Source organism: Syngnathoides biaculeatus, chromosome 1 (assembly GCF_019802595.1).
Source record: "Syngnathoides biaculeatus isolate LvHL_M chromosome 1, ASM1980259v1, whole genome shotgun sequence".
NCBI lineage: Eukaryota > Metazoa > Chordata > Actinopteri > Syngnathiformes > Syngnathidae > Syngnathoides > Syngnathoides biaculeatus.
In genome coordinates this window covers 5,665,001-5,675,244 of record NC_084640.1, presented here as the reverse complement: position 1 = coordinate 5,675,244, position 10,244 = coordinate 5,665,001, and the positions used below count along the sequence as shown (strand labels likewise).

Here is a 10,244-nt window from a genome sequence, read left to right as displayed (position 1 = left end):
GTGTGATTAGCCAGGTACAGCCCCAGCCCAATGTTCAAACAGGTAGACAGGCAAGCTGACATATGTGCAATAGGGACGCGAGTGTTAGGAACACGTTCAAGTAGTCTTGGCTTGGAAAAGGACTTGAACAGAGATTTTTTTTTTTTTTTTGTCCGACTACATTAGAAAGGTCGACAAACCTGGTAAGTCAGTTAAAATCAGAGAGAGAGAGAGAGAGAGAGAGATTTATATATCAGAATATTAAAGGCAACTCATAATATTAGTATTACTAGTTCTTTACCTAAGATAATGAGCAGTCTGGTCGAATGCATCAGTACAACGCAACCTAACAAGTTTGAGACTTAAACCTTAACAGTAATTACTACAGATAAACTTCTTTTACATGTATTGCTGTACAGTGTAGAAATTGTAGGATATATTTTTGTGTATATTCTATATCTATACTATAAGATGTATAATGTCGGAGAAAGGAAAATTTTTTTTGAGGTGTCTTTTTACTGAATAGTTCACTTAATTCATTTCTCTTGAGCTAAGATGGCATATTTTAAGCATATTTTAATGACAAATGTGATTTTGTGCTGTCCAGTGATTGGGGGATGGGGGATGAAACAATCTGGGCTTGGCCCTTGGGGAACTTCTGCCCAATTTTTTTTGTTTTTGGTCAGGACTTAGAAATTAACTTGCAATAAAAAAAAAAAAAACTTGCAATTTTTGTCTGAATTTTTTTTCACAGATATCGCCAGAATGCACGACAGCCATCCATTTTTTTCAAAAATCTTCCCGGGGGGCATACCCCAGGACCACCCAAACAGGACTTCCGACCTTCGGTGCTCGCATTTGAATTTTCTGGAATTTTCACGAAAGTCCGCTTAAATCTCTTGTATTTAAACACCTGAAAAAATATGTTTTAGATTTGATACAGTAGCCTTTGTTTGAAATTAGAGGTCAAATGTTTCCTGTAGTTGTTCACCAGGTTTGCACACACTGCAAGAGGGATTTTGGCCCACTCCTCCACACAGATCTCTAGATCACACAGGGCTTCCTGGGCTATCACTGAGAAACACGGAGTTTCAGCTCCCTCAAGAGATTTTCTTTTGGGTTTAGGTCTGGAGACTGGCGAGGCCACGCCAGAACCTTGATAAGCTGCTTACGGAGCCATTCCTTGGTTTTCCTGGCTGTGTGCTTCGGGTCATCGTCATGTTGAAAAACCCAGCCACAACCCATCTTCAATGCTCTGACTGAGGGAAAGAGGTTCTTCCCCAAAATCTCACAATATATGGCTGCGGTCATCCTCTCGTTAATACAGTGCAGTCGTCCTGTCCCATGTGCAGAAAAAGACCCCAAAAGCATGATTCTACCAAACCCATGCTTCACAATAGGGATGGTGTTCTTGGGATGGAACTCATCATTCGTCTTCTTCCAAACGGTTAGTGGAATTATGATCAAAAAGTTCCATTTTAGTCTCATCTGAGCACAAAACTTTCTCCCATGACTCCTCTGTATCATCTAAATCGTCATTGATGAATTTAAGACGGGCCTTGACGTGCTGGTTTAAGCGGGGGAACCTTCCATGCCATGCATGATTTGAAACCATGACATCTTAGTTTATTACCAACAGTCACCTTGGAAACGGTGGTCCCAGCTCTTTTCAGTCCTATTGTGTAGTCATGGGCTGATTCCTCACCTTTCTAAGGATCATTGAGACCCCACGAGGTGATATCTTGCATGGGGCTCCATTTCAATTGAGATTGACCCTCATATTTAGCTTCTTCCATTTTCTAATGATTGCTCCAACAGTGGACCTTTTTTCACCAAGCTGCTTGGCAATTTCTCCTGAGCCCTTTCCAGCCGTGTGGAGTTGTACAATTTTGTCTCTCGTGTCTTTAGACAGCTCTTTGGTCTTGGTCATGTTACAAGTTTTAGTCTTACTGATTGTATGGGGTGGACAGGTGTCTTTATGCATCTATCAAGGTCACACAGGTGCATGTGATTCAGGATAATGCATGGAGTGGAGGAGGACTTTTAAAGGTGGACTAACATGTCTTTCAGGGTCATATTTCTAGCTGGTAGATAGTGCAGCTGTATCACACTAATATTCTTCTTCTTTTCCTTTCGGCTTATCCCGTTAGGGGTCGCCACAGCATGTCATCTTTTGCCATCTTGGCCTATCTCCTGCATCTTCCTCTCTAACCCCAACTGCCCTCATGTCTTCCCTCACCACATCCATAAACCTTCTCTTTGGTCTTCCTCTCGCTCTTTTGCTTGGGAGCTCCATCCTCAGCATCCTTCTACCAAAATAGTCACTCTCTCGCCTCTGCACATGTCCAAACCATCGAAGTCTGCTCTCTCGAATCTTATCTCCAAAACATCCAACTTTGGCTGTCCCTCTAATGAGCTAATTTCTAATCCTATCCAACCTGGTCACTCCGAGCGAGAACCTCAATATCTTAATTTCTGCCACCTCCACTTCTGCTTCCTGTTGTTTCTTCAGTGCCACCGTTTTGAATCCGTACATCATGGCCGGCCTCACCACTGTTTTGTAAACTTTGCCCTTCATCCGAGCAGAGACTCTTCTGTCACATAACACACCAGACACCTTTCGCCAGCTGTTCCAACCTGCTTGGACCCGTTTCTTCACTTCCTTACCACACTCACCATTGCTCTGGATTGTTGACCCGAAATATTTGAAGTCGTCCACCCTCGCTATTTCTTCTCCCTGTAGCCTCACTCTTCCCCCACCACTTTTCTCATTCACGCACATATATTCTGTTTTACTTCAGCTCATCTTCATTCCTCTCCTTTCCAGTGCATGTCTCCATCTTTCTAATTGTTCCTCTGCATGCTCCCTGCTTTCACTGCATATCACAATATCATCTGCGAACATCATGGTCCAAGGGGATTCCAGTCTAACCTCATCTGTCAGCCTATCCATTACCACTGCAAACAGGAAGGGGCTCAGAGCTGATCCCTGATGCAGGCCCACCTCCACCTTAAATTCCTCTGTCACACCTAAGGCACACCTCACCATTGTTCTGCTGCCATCATACATGTCCTGTACTATTTTAACATACTTCTCTGCCACACCAGACTTACGCATGCAGTACCACAGTTCCTCTCTTGGTACTCTGTCATAGGCCTTCTCTAGATCCACAAAGACACAATGTACCTCCTTCTGACCTTCTCTGTACTTTTCCACTAGCATCCTCAAGGCAAATAATGCATCTGTGGTACTCTTTCTAGGAATGAAACCATACTGTTGCTCGCAGATACTTACTTCTGTCCTGAGTCTAGCCTCCACTACTCTTTCCCATAACTTCATTGTGTGGCTCATCAACTTTATTCCTCTATAGTTCCCACAGCTCTGAACATCCCCTTTGTTCTTAAATATGGGAACTAGAACACTTTTCCTCCATTCTTCAGGCATCTTTTCGCCCGCTAGTATTCTGTTGAATAAGTTGGTCAAAAACTCCACAGCCATCTCTCCAGATTGCTTCCATACCTCTACCGGTATGTCATCAGGACCAACTGCCTTTCCATTTTTCATCCTTTGTAGTGCCTTTCTGACTTCCCCCTTGGTAATCATTGCCACTTCCTGGTCCGTCACACTGGCCTCTTCAACTCTTCCTTCTCTCTCATTTTCTTCATTCATCAACTTCTCAAAGTATTCTTTCCATCTATTTAGCACACTACCGGCACCAGTCAACACATTTCCATCTCTATCCTTAATCACCCTTACCTGCTGCACATCCTTCCCATCTCTATCCCTCTGTCTGGCCAACCTGTAGAGATCCTTTTCTCTTTCTTTTGTGTCCAACCTGGTGTACATGTCTTCATATGCCTCTTGTTTAGCCTTTGCCACCTCTACTTTTGCCCTTTGTCGCGTCTCAATGTATTCTTTTCGTCTTTCTTCAGTCCTCTCAGTGTCCCAGTTCTTCACTAATCTCTTTCCTTGCATGACTTCCTGTATTTTGGGGCTCCACCACCAAGTCTCCTTCTCCCCTTTCCTACCAGAAGACACGCCAAGTACTCTTCTGCCTGCCTCTCTGATCACCTTGGCTGAAGTAGTTCAGTCTACCAGGAGCTCCTCCGGTCCATTGAGAGTCTGTCTCACCTCTTTCGGAAAGGGAACACATCATTTTTCTATTCTCAGCTACCACCACATGGTTCTCTGCTCTACCTTGGTCTTCTTAATCTTCATACCCACCACCACAGTCATCCCACACACCACCATCCTATGTTGTCGATCTACAGTGTCCCCTACCACTACCTTACAGTCAGTAAACTCATTCAGATTACATTGTCTATACAAAATACTGTCCACCTGCATGCTTCTACGTCTTCTCTTGTAGGTCACTCTATGTTCCTGTTTCTTCTGGAAAAAAGTGTTCACTGTAGCCATTTCCATCTTGATGTACTCCTTTCGCCTCTCCTCAGTCCTCTCAGTATCCCACTTCTTCTTCGCTAATCTCTTTCCTTGTATGACTCCTTGTATTTTGGGGTTCCACCACCAAGTCTCCTTCTCCCTTTTCCTACCAAAAGACACACCAAGTACTCTCCTGCCTGTCTCTCTGATTACCTTGGCTGTCGTTCTCCAGTCTTCCGGGAGCTTCTGCTTTCCATCGAGAGCCTGTCTTACCTCTTTCCGAAAGGCCGCACAACATTCTTCCTTTCTCAGCTTCCACCACATGGTTCTTTGCTCTACCTTTTTCTTCTTAATCTTCCTACCCACCACCAGAGTCATCCTACACACCACCATCCTATGCTGTTGAGCGACACTCTTCCCTACCACTACTTTAGAGTCAGTAATCTCCTTCAGATTACATCGTCTGGACAAAATATAATCCACTTGCGTGCTTCTACCTCCCCTCTTGTAGGTCACTATATGTTCCTCCCTCTTCTGGAAATAAGCCATCTCCATCCTTTTTGCAAAGTCCACCACCATCTGTCCCCCAAAGTTCTTTTCCTGGATGCCGTACTTACCCATCACTTCTTCATCGCCCCTGTTTCCTTTACCAATATGTCCATTACAATCTGCACCAATCACAACTCTCTCGCTTTCTGGGATGCTCAGAACTACTTCATCTAGTTCCTTCCAGAATTTCTCTTTCAACTCTAGGTCACATTCTACCTCTGGGGCATAGCCGCAACCACATTATACATAACACCCTCAATTTAAAATTTTAGTCTCACTGGTTAACAAAGTCCAGAATGACCAAGGGTGACTCGGAAAAAGGGGTGAGAACATTTGAAATAGGGCATCTGGTTTGCTGTTTCGGGATCCAGGACAGGAGAGACTGAAATTAAAGCTGCTCAAGAGGAGAGCCCAGCAACCTTGGCGAGGGTTAAGGTATTTGGCGGAACGAAGGTAAGCGAGATTCTGGTCTGGTCTGTTCAAATGATAAATTGTAGTTCAGTCTCGTCCGGCCAGTAGCTTCACTCTTCCAAGACTCTTACAATGGCCAGCAGCTCTTGGTTGCTGACGTTGCTGTTCCTCTCATCAGGGAATAAATGACAGGAAAAAAGGCACAGTGGTGACATTTCTGTGTCCTGGATCATGCTATGAGAAGACACCCCCTGCTCCTGTGTCTGATGTGTTAACTCGACCCCAAATTGGAGGGATTGGTCGGGGTGATAATGAATGGGTACACTGTTGAACAGCGTCTTGAGCTAACTTAATGCTTGGGATGCTGCCGGAGTACACTGAAGGGGTCAGCGTGTGGGTGTGAGGCTCGTGAGCCAAATAGTGACCTAGTTAAGTCTAATTACGGCTGAATCGATGATAGAAGTGGACAAATCCAAGGAAATGTAGTTTTTTGCAGGTGGTGGGAGTGGGCTGGTTAACAATGGCTTGGATCTAGTAAGATGTCATGGTTTAAAATCATTCATGGCACGGAAGGTTCCCCTGCCTAAAACAGTACATGACCAGGCCCGTCTTAAGTTTGGCCATGATCATTTCGATGACCCAGAGGAGACCCGAGAGAAAGTTATGTGGTCAGATGAGACCAAAATAGAACTTTATGGTCTTTATAACGCTCGCTGTCTTTGCAGGAGGAATAATGACGAATTCTATCCCCAAAACACCATCCCTACTGTGAAGCATGAGGGTGGAAGGCGCCATGCTTTGTGGGTGTTTTTCTGAACATGGGACAGGACGACTGCACTGTATTAAGGAGAGTATGACCGGGTAACAACCCCATTCCTTCAGCAGATTGAATTTGGGTCCTGGCCAGGTGGTGGCCGGGTCTTCCAACATGACGATGACCCAAAGCACGCAGCCAGGATAACCAAGGACCTGCTCCGTAAGATGCATCTCAAGGTACTGGAGTGGCCCAGCCAGTTTCCAGACCTAAACAAAAGAGAAAATCTTTGGAACCAGCTAAAACTGTTTCTCAGGGACAGCCCAGAACCATGGCTGATCTAGAGAAGATCCGTGTGAAAGAATGGGCCAAAATCTCTGCTGCAGTGTGTGCAAACCTGATAAAAAAAAAGAACATTTTGACCTCAGTAATTGCCAAATATTAACATTGAATTTTACAGGTCAAATTACATTTGCTGACATACAAATAAATTATGAAAAAAAAATCATATATTGTGATTTCCAGAGTTTTTCACATTGTCTCTGTGTACATGTACCTGAAGTGAAAATTTCAGACCCCCTTCATGATTTCGAAGTGGGAGAACGTCCAAAATTGCAGGGGTCTCAAATACTTTTCGTCATTGAATTCTGCCGACTCCACCGTCAGTGCAGGACTCACAAATTATCCTGAAGCAGTTTACCAAATATAAAAAATCTCACCATGTTCAAAACCAATGGGATTTTCCCAAAACTGATTAGATTTTTATAGACAACAATGAGATTATTTCTATGTGTGTGTGTGTATGTGTATATATATATATATATATATATATATATATATATATATATATGTATATATATATTGTCAGATTCTGCTTATCTGCAGGACTAATCGGGAGAATGTCCTGACCGACTCTCCAGTAAAAGGGTTAAACTATCCCTTTACTCCACCCGACTCTAACACCTTGTGTGCAGGAGGACGGGAGCTTCTTAAGTCGGTGTCGAGATGAATTTGCCTGGGTGTACTAACTGCCTTTAGTTTTGCAGAGCCAAATCAGATTTGCCCTCACTTATCAGCCTTTAACGAGTAACCTTACAGAGTAAAAGGGTGACAAAGTGATCGCTCCGCTTTTACAGCAGCTTCATCTCTTATGAATCAATTGCACTTGTCATTGACCTAGCAAATTTAATAATCCTTGTTAGGATCGTACGTATTGGTTTTGTCTTAAACTGGAGATTATCAATGAGTGACTGATTAAAATAGAATTTTACGACTAAATGATGTCAATGTCGTTGACGATCAATCTTTAATGAGGTTGAATTGTAATAATGAGACAACGCAATATAAGAATGACAAAGATAGATGAAAATGGAAGTTTTAAATATTTAATAAAATGATAAAAATTGTTCAAATAACATTTATTACTCGACAGTCATTCCCGCCAGACGCGCGGCACGGTTGCGATGTTAAGGCAAATTAGATGTTAATTGAACATAAATCAATAAAAGGATAAATGATTAAAATGATAATACTGATGGTAAGTAGGATGAGATAAATGATAAAAATTGTAAAAAGTAATAAAAATGAAGTAACAAAAGCATTCAAAAGCATCAGAAATTCGGGAAAATAGACATTTTTGAGTGAGCCTGTTAGGGGTGATCAATCCTACTTAGCTCGAACCCTCATTTAGTAATAATGATTTTCGGTATTAAGGATAAATTGTCAAGCCAACTTGTCCTCCATAGGTAACCACGTAATATCGCTGGTATTATCCTGCCATTACCTTATTATTGTAGTTGTTTTAATTGCGCTCAATCTTAAATGGAGTAATTAAAAATAAGCATCCCAAGTTGCTCAAAGATTTCTCCCCGCCAGCTTGCCACACGACCATTACACCTACAGAAGGACCTTGTCTCTGTCAGTGAGAAACGAACAAAAAGCGCCGGACTTCCGTATCCAAGGTTTTTATAGCTTTTTGGTGGAACATTCTGGAAAGTGTTGGCTGAATCTACGCCCAGTGGGAAGGGCTCACTTTGTTATCCTATTGGGCCCCTTCCGCCATCCCTGGTTTGACTTGTCACGCCCCTCTTAGCTTCACTCAAATTCGGGCCAGGCGCCCGCAAACTCAACTGTTATTTACGCTTTAATCAATAAGTGCATCTTTAAAATGTAACCACAAACTTGCGTTCAGTTTAAGCAATAGCATAAATGTATCAACCTAATTAACAATTACAGCCCAATAATGAACTTGAGAGTCGTTACCCATAGCATTCATCAGGTGGCTTAACACGTCTGGTACCCCAGAACCAGCTAAAGGCACCCCAGCTAGACTTGGGGGAGGTGATTCAGGTGAATCCTGGATGATACGTGGGGGTGGCGACAAAGGGGAGTCCCGGATGGGAGGTTCACTCAGGACGGATGGGGGGGTCAGTCATGGGGGACCATTGGCTTTCGGCCATTAAAGTTTGGCGGCAAGTACCGTCAACCAGTCACTAGACCATGCAGAGCAAAATACTTTGGTGGGTAAGGATGACGGCGCCTGAATTTTACGTACTAGGTCACTTGTTTTAGCTAGTGCGGCAAAGCTCTCCCACTGCCATTCTTCAGAGAAGTTGCCCTCGGCATGGGCTGCAACGTCCAGATAGAGTCCATCCGGTACAATCCAGATTTCTTTCCTCTGGGTGACGGGCGAAGGGAAGCAGCAGTGTCCTAAAAAGGACGTTCCCATAACCCATGCAGAGTGGATAAAAGTAGTTCCACAAAGGATACATCGAGGGGTAATTGCATTCTGTGAATATACACAAAGTCAGACCGTTATCAATTATGTCTATAGGACCCTGGGTTTTTCCCTGGCCCCGAGCAAGGGTCACTCGACCCTACGATTGGTAGATGGCAGCATTAATTCTATCAAAGGAGCGTGTGTGCATACCAAGTGGGTGCGGCCGAGGTGTAGGTGATTCCCGAGGTGGGAGGGTAAAGAAACCCGAGTATGTGAAGACACAGGCAATTAAAACAGTTTGATCAACTATGCCCAACCAAAGGAGTATTGAAATAATACCCCAAATTATTAATTTAACCATGTGCTAGATCCATACTTTTTGATCTTGCTTAGTTTCTGCTGTATTTTGTTGAAGGCGGATAACTAAGTTCATTATGTATAAGGCCAGGCTTATAGCAACGATGCCTTCTAATATTATGGCCCCGTAAATCATCTTAAAGGCTTTGAGCGAGATTACATTCAAGACTATCCACCCTATCAACAAAAATGTTTTCGCAATACCTTCGGGTCTCCTATATTTAATAATCACTCGGCCATGCATAAACATGACAAACATGCCAAGCCCCAAGGTATAGGTACAATACATAAATCTCAAAACTAAAATTTTAGCCACTGATATTAGCAAAATAATGTGTCGGGTAACCTGATAAAGGTGCCATCGACCAGTACAGCAATAAATTACCCATATTGGTCGAATGAACCAATATTGAATTTCATTACTCACATCTTGCAAGGCTCCTGGTCTGTCATAAGTATCATTGGTAGAGGAAGAGGATGCTATGGTTCGTCTTTACCCTATCACTGCGGTGTGGGAAGTGTAAATGTGAGGAGAGGCGCCGCGCGTCGGTCTTTAAGGCTGCCCCCTCCTTGGTCTGTTTTCCTGTTGGAAGCGTCTTCTCTTTTAGCGCCTCCCTCTTCCTCATCAGCTTCATGTGAATGTCACTGGTTTCTTCTGTCTGGGAGGCGTTTCCAACTTCTGGTATTGCCACGTTAAGGATTGTCCCTTCAGTTTTCTCTTGATAAATTCCACAGCTATCACTGCGGCTATTACCAGTCCAAGACCCAAATGGTCAATGAACAAATCATATAGCCATGAACCAATAACTAAGCTTTCTTCTAAATCTTTGACTGCGGTGGTAACAATTCCTTTTCCGATGGCCTTGACAGTATCCCCTACAACTATGCCGATTTTCTCGGACCAAACACATTCATGTAAATTAACTCCGTGGCCACACATCATCCAATGTTCGTATGATGTAAAACAGGTTCCTGGGCCATAAATTCTATTGTAACCCACCCAATCAAAGCCCAATTTTTCATTTCCCTCACATAAGCTTTTACGAAACGCCTTTCCTTCAAGAACTTGTATAATGGGATCGGGTTGGTAT

General features: G+C 43.3%; 1 protein-coding gene across 15 annotated transcripts in view; it reads left to right on the top strand.

Moving 5' to 3' along the window:
- glcci1a (glucocorticoid induced 1a) overlaps positions 1-10,244 on the top strand; it is a 94,328-nt gene that overhangs the window by 24,843 nt on the left and 59,241 nt on the right. Inside the window, exon 2 of one of the 15 annotated variants that reach the window (XM_061841424.1) lies at positions 734-827. The exons of the other annotated variants lie outside the window; for them this stretch is intronic. The gene's annotated coding sequence lies outside the window, so the exon portion shown is untranslated. The remainder of the gene's footprint in view (positions 1-733; positions 828-10,244) is intronic. 15 annotated transcript variants of the gene reach the window in all.